Raw genomic sequence first — 4,668 nt, forward strand, 5'->3', positions numbered from 1 at the left:
GTGACATTTGTAGCAGGGGGATGGTTGGACCAGGTGATATTGGAGATCTTGGTAGTTGATATTCTTGGATGTTCAACACGCTGCTGCTGCTGTCAGCCTGCATGTACATGTAGTCCTTGCCTCTCTCTGGTGGCTGCCTCTTTGTGTTTATGTGTTAGGCCCTGGAGTAGATATGAAGGAACTCGTTTTCTTTTGAGAAGTGTGTACAGAGGAAACTGTCTCCCGATCAAAGCAGAAGATGAGGATTCAGGGTTTCTGATCTGCCTGCCCTTTGATTTGACTAGTCAGTACTTCATTCTTTTAAAGCCCACACTGCAAAATGGATGCAGTGCGGTGAGTCGTGGTGTTTGCAGCGCTGAGGAACATGCTGAGGTATCATACACCGGGACACCTGACGTGCCTGCTGCTGAGGGTGAGGGAGATCAGTGCTGAATCTCCCAGTATCTGCCAATGCCAATCTGTTAGATCTGCTGGGAAGTGTTAAGCACACACGCTCGAGCTCTCAAACTTCCAAATATGTGCAGAAGAAAGGCCTGCTTAGCCTGTTGCTAATCCCTGAGAGGTGCTGGCTCCCCTGTCCAGCTGGCAGCCTTCCCAGGCCAAGTCTCCATTGCCTGAGGCAGCAGTCAGGGACTGTGTCCTCGGGGACATCCCTCTGCCCTGCACAGGGGAGGAGAGGAGGTTGGAGCAAGGCTTTCAAGGAATGGACGAGAAAGGAGATAGGTGATCTTGGATTGAAGGGATCTTCATCCTACTTCTAACCTGAACCTCACTGGATCGGGACTGGCCGCAAGTGCTTGTCTTCCACCAGTTTCTCTGGCCTTTATGAATGCAGGCAGCAGATTTAGCCACGATGTTGCCAAGTCTCCGGGCTCCCTGTGAGTAACACACTCCTGGCCCCTGCTGCTCAGAGCCTCTCCGGCTGTAATGCAAGGGGTTGCTTGCTTTCCATGATGTTTCTGAGGAGGGAGACAGTTTTCTACCCCACACAATGACTCACAGCCGAGAGAAACACAAAGCCACAAGCTCACAGGCTAAGTTTAGCCTGTCATTTGGCTTGCTGTCTGCGTCTCATGAGACCTCTTCCATGCAATTTATATTAACTCTAATTTTTCATTAAGATAGCATTGTCTTTTGTGGCAAAATATGAGGCTATGCCAGATAGCGTGAGGAATAGGCTTCGGGAGCTGGAATCACCCCACCTACCTGTGGCACCCAGCTAGGGTGGCTCTCTCTAAGGGTCCCTTGTAGTCAGGGACCTTGCTATGTGATGGTGGCAGTTCTGGGGGCTGCAGCAGGACGTCTGCTTCTCCATTGCCAACAGGAGGAGAGGGAGGTGATGAGGATCCTAACTCAGGTAACTCGGTGGTGAACCTGAGCTTGAACTTGGTGATCTTTCCCCAGAAATGACTTTGATAGAGAAAGTCAGATGATTCCATGCTTCAGGCTCACAATTTGCTCGTGAACTTCCAGAGTATTTCACAGAGTATAAAGGATGGTGGTGGCATCACTGCTGGGATAACCATACAGGAGCAGAGGGCAGGAAGGCAGCAATGCAGCCTTTGGTCCCCCTCAGGTGTTATCACAGGCAAAGTATCCTATTGAGATAGGACTCTGGGTATCATGCCAGTGTCAGCTTTACTGCAGTGCTTTCCATATTTCACGTGCCCAGATTACACTGTCTCTTTAGGAGTGTCTCTGTAGGAAAGATGCTTCTCGCGTGCCTCAGAGGTACGGAGCTCTGCTTGGGAAAGATCTGAAAGGGTAAGTCTAGAAGATAAACTATTTTTTTTTTTTTTGAGACAGCAAGATGCTTTCTGCCAGTTACAAAGTTTATGCTTGGAAATGGGGCACAAGCCATGTCTTAGGCATTGCCAAGGAGCCTCTGTAGTGTTCAGGGCTGGCTTTCCATTATGAGCCTCGGCTGGTTCAGTTGCATTTAGAAGTTCCCATTCATTGGGTGTTTACCCTGATACAAAGTGAATTTGCATCTCATTTCCAATCTTTTCTTCCAGTGCTACTGCCTGTTTCATTCCCCTGAGACATTTACATGGCCTCTGATTTGATCCAGTCTCTGTTAGGAGGCGAGCCCTTGATGTATTTCATGACAGATCAAGCAGGCCAGCACTTTCCCAGGGGTTAAGCATTCACTGCTGCTGAGACATATGATACGAGCTAAGGTTTTATCAGAGGGTGTGAAAACTGCTTTCCTGTTCCTGCCTGCAGGAGCATTGCTTGGGCATTGCTCCCCGCACCGAGTTTCAAACCAGCAATGCACAAAAATAACACAGGTGGCAAACAGGCAGCAGAAGCAGCAACAGGGTAGTGAAAGGTTAAGCACATTGGCTTTGCAGTGTCTTGAAAGGTCTTTGGATGCCATAAGAAGTGGCTGAGGAGGTGTAAGGATCCTGAAGGGCAGACATGGAGCACCACAGGCTCTGGATGAAGGCCCACGTTGCCACCTGCTTGCTGACATCTTCCTCTTCCTCCTCTTCCCAAGGCATCTGACATGAAGCAAGGGAAGGACAGCGTTTGTCCACAGATGTGCTGTGCTGACTGCTTAATTTAGCAGTCGCTTTGGCAATTCCTCTGTGCCCAAAGCTGTCAAAAGAAGCTTCCGTGTGGTGAGGGGAAAAGTAAACAAGTCAAAGGCTTCATTAGGGAACAAGTCCATCGCTCGTGACTGCGGGGGGAAGATGAAGCCCTCTGCTTTCCTGGGGCTCTGTAGCAGGTTTTGCTGTCTCGTATCCTTTGCATTTGCCTCACCTTGGAGTTGTCGCTGGTGACCCCAGCGTAGCTGTCACACAAGCATAAATTGGACGAGAGCTAATTAACTGTCAAAACCCAGGGCAAAAGACAATAAACCCCTGCTTCACCTCCTGGTGGGTTTTAGTCTTTTCTCTTTGATGTGACAGCTTGTCCTCCGTTCCTTTTGCAAACAACTCACCACTGCAGAGGAAATGCAATACAGCAAGGCAATCACTTATCGCCAGTGACAGCGAATAAACATGAAAAATGAGCTTAGAAACACTAAAGGACAATGATCAGAAAGGTTTCTTCTTTCATCCTAAATCATGATGTTTAGCACTCAGCTGTAGTATTATAAGTTATTTATAAATGTCTTGGCTTGTTAGGAAATATATGCTTTTATATAAAAATAAATAATGTTTTTAATCAGATGATGAATGTACATGCTCTGTGTGGGGAGGGGAAATGGGGGAAAACCAATGCGGCCTCAGTGCAATATACGGATATTTACGGGGAGGCACCTAACCAATGAAAATATTACCAGCTGACATTTGCTTCCAGGCATGTATGAAACTAACTTGTTTATATTACAGGAAAGCTAATCAAAATTTCTGATGGAACAATTTTCTGTCAGGAAATGCAGTTTCATCAAAATTAGAATGGCTTCTCGAGAGGTGTCAATCTCACACATATTTTCAGCTGAGGAACATTTTTGTCTTGCTTTGCCACGGTAATATCCTTGTTTCAGTGTTTGTTTAGATTCTTCCCAAAATGTTGATATACTTAAAGAGGATTTAATTTGTTATATTGCTTTGACATTCTCAAAACAAAATCTTTAAATGTATCAATATGGATGGGTTCAAAACTGCATTTTTTTGGATTGTTTCTTCACGAGAAATTTTAGATTTTTTTTTTTTTTGGTTCTGATTCAGTGTAAAAAACATGCCAAAATGTCAGTTATTCATATGACAGAAATTATGTTTTTTTACTCCGCTCCAATTATAGCATTTGGATTTTGAAATTCAAAGAAGCAGAGAGGAACAGGAGGCAGGAGCAAGATGTGTTAAAACCACATCCCCCTCTCCCCACCATATACACATGAATCAGCTTTGGAAAACTCAGCATTTTCCAATGTTATTGGGATTTGAAAGCTGGTAGATTATCATTTCCATGCTACTGTAGGCACATTCCAGGGCCCTCTGGGGACATGTTTCATCTGTAAGTCTCAGTCCCTACACCTGGATACTGGGCACTGGATACACTGCCTCATCCCACTGAAGCCATTTTTTGACTCTCATTTCTGCAGCTCATGAAGGTCCTGGGTCATTTTAGGTGACTGAGAAGTTCGAAATTATGGAAGCTGCTGTTCTCTGCAGGCTCTGGAGTGTCCTCGGGGACTATGCTGTGGTGTTTGAGGGTCCTCTGTGCCATAAAACAGGTGTTCAGAAGTGATCTTGTCAACCCAAATCCTGGGAAGGAACAATCCAACGAATGCATTTGTGAAAGCATCCCCATTAAGGTTAAATAAACTTAACAGCAGAAAAATGAAGAGATCAGAATGCCCTCTCCCAGACAGAGTGATGGTGCATCTGCTGTTCTAGCAGCTTTTATTTAAAAAATATTCCCAAGTCTTCCATATAATGCTTAAGGGTGTAAACATGCTTGTGTGTGATTTATTTTCTTTACAAATAAGTTGTAGCATACTTTGAAGCAGTCTGTGAGCAGTTATTAGCTCATATATTCAAGGTTTCAAGGTTTGGTTCATCTTACTCTATGGTTAATAGGTATAATACCTTTGAAAGGTTTATTATTATTATTATTATGAAATATAAAGCTTTACCTTTCTGCAAACACAGGCAAAATTGAAATGCAGAAAAAAAAAAAAAAAAAACACATTGAAAATGAGGTTACAATACTGCC

Source organism: Oxyura jamaicensis, assembly GCF_011077185.1.
Source record: "Oxyura jamaicensis isolate SHBP4307 breed ruddy duck chromosome 6 unlocalized genomic scaffold, BPBGC_Ojam_1.0 oxy6_random_OJ106709, whole genome shotgun sequence".
Classification (NCBI taxonomy): domain Eukaryota; kingdom Metazoa; phylum Chordata; class Aves; order Anseriformes; family Anatidae; genus Oxyura; species Oxyura jamaicensis.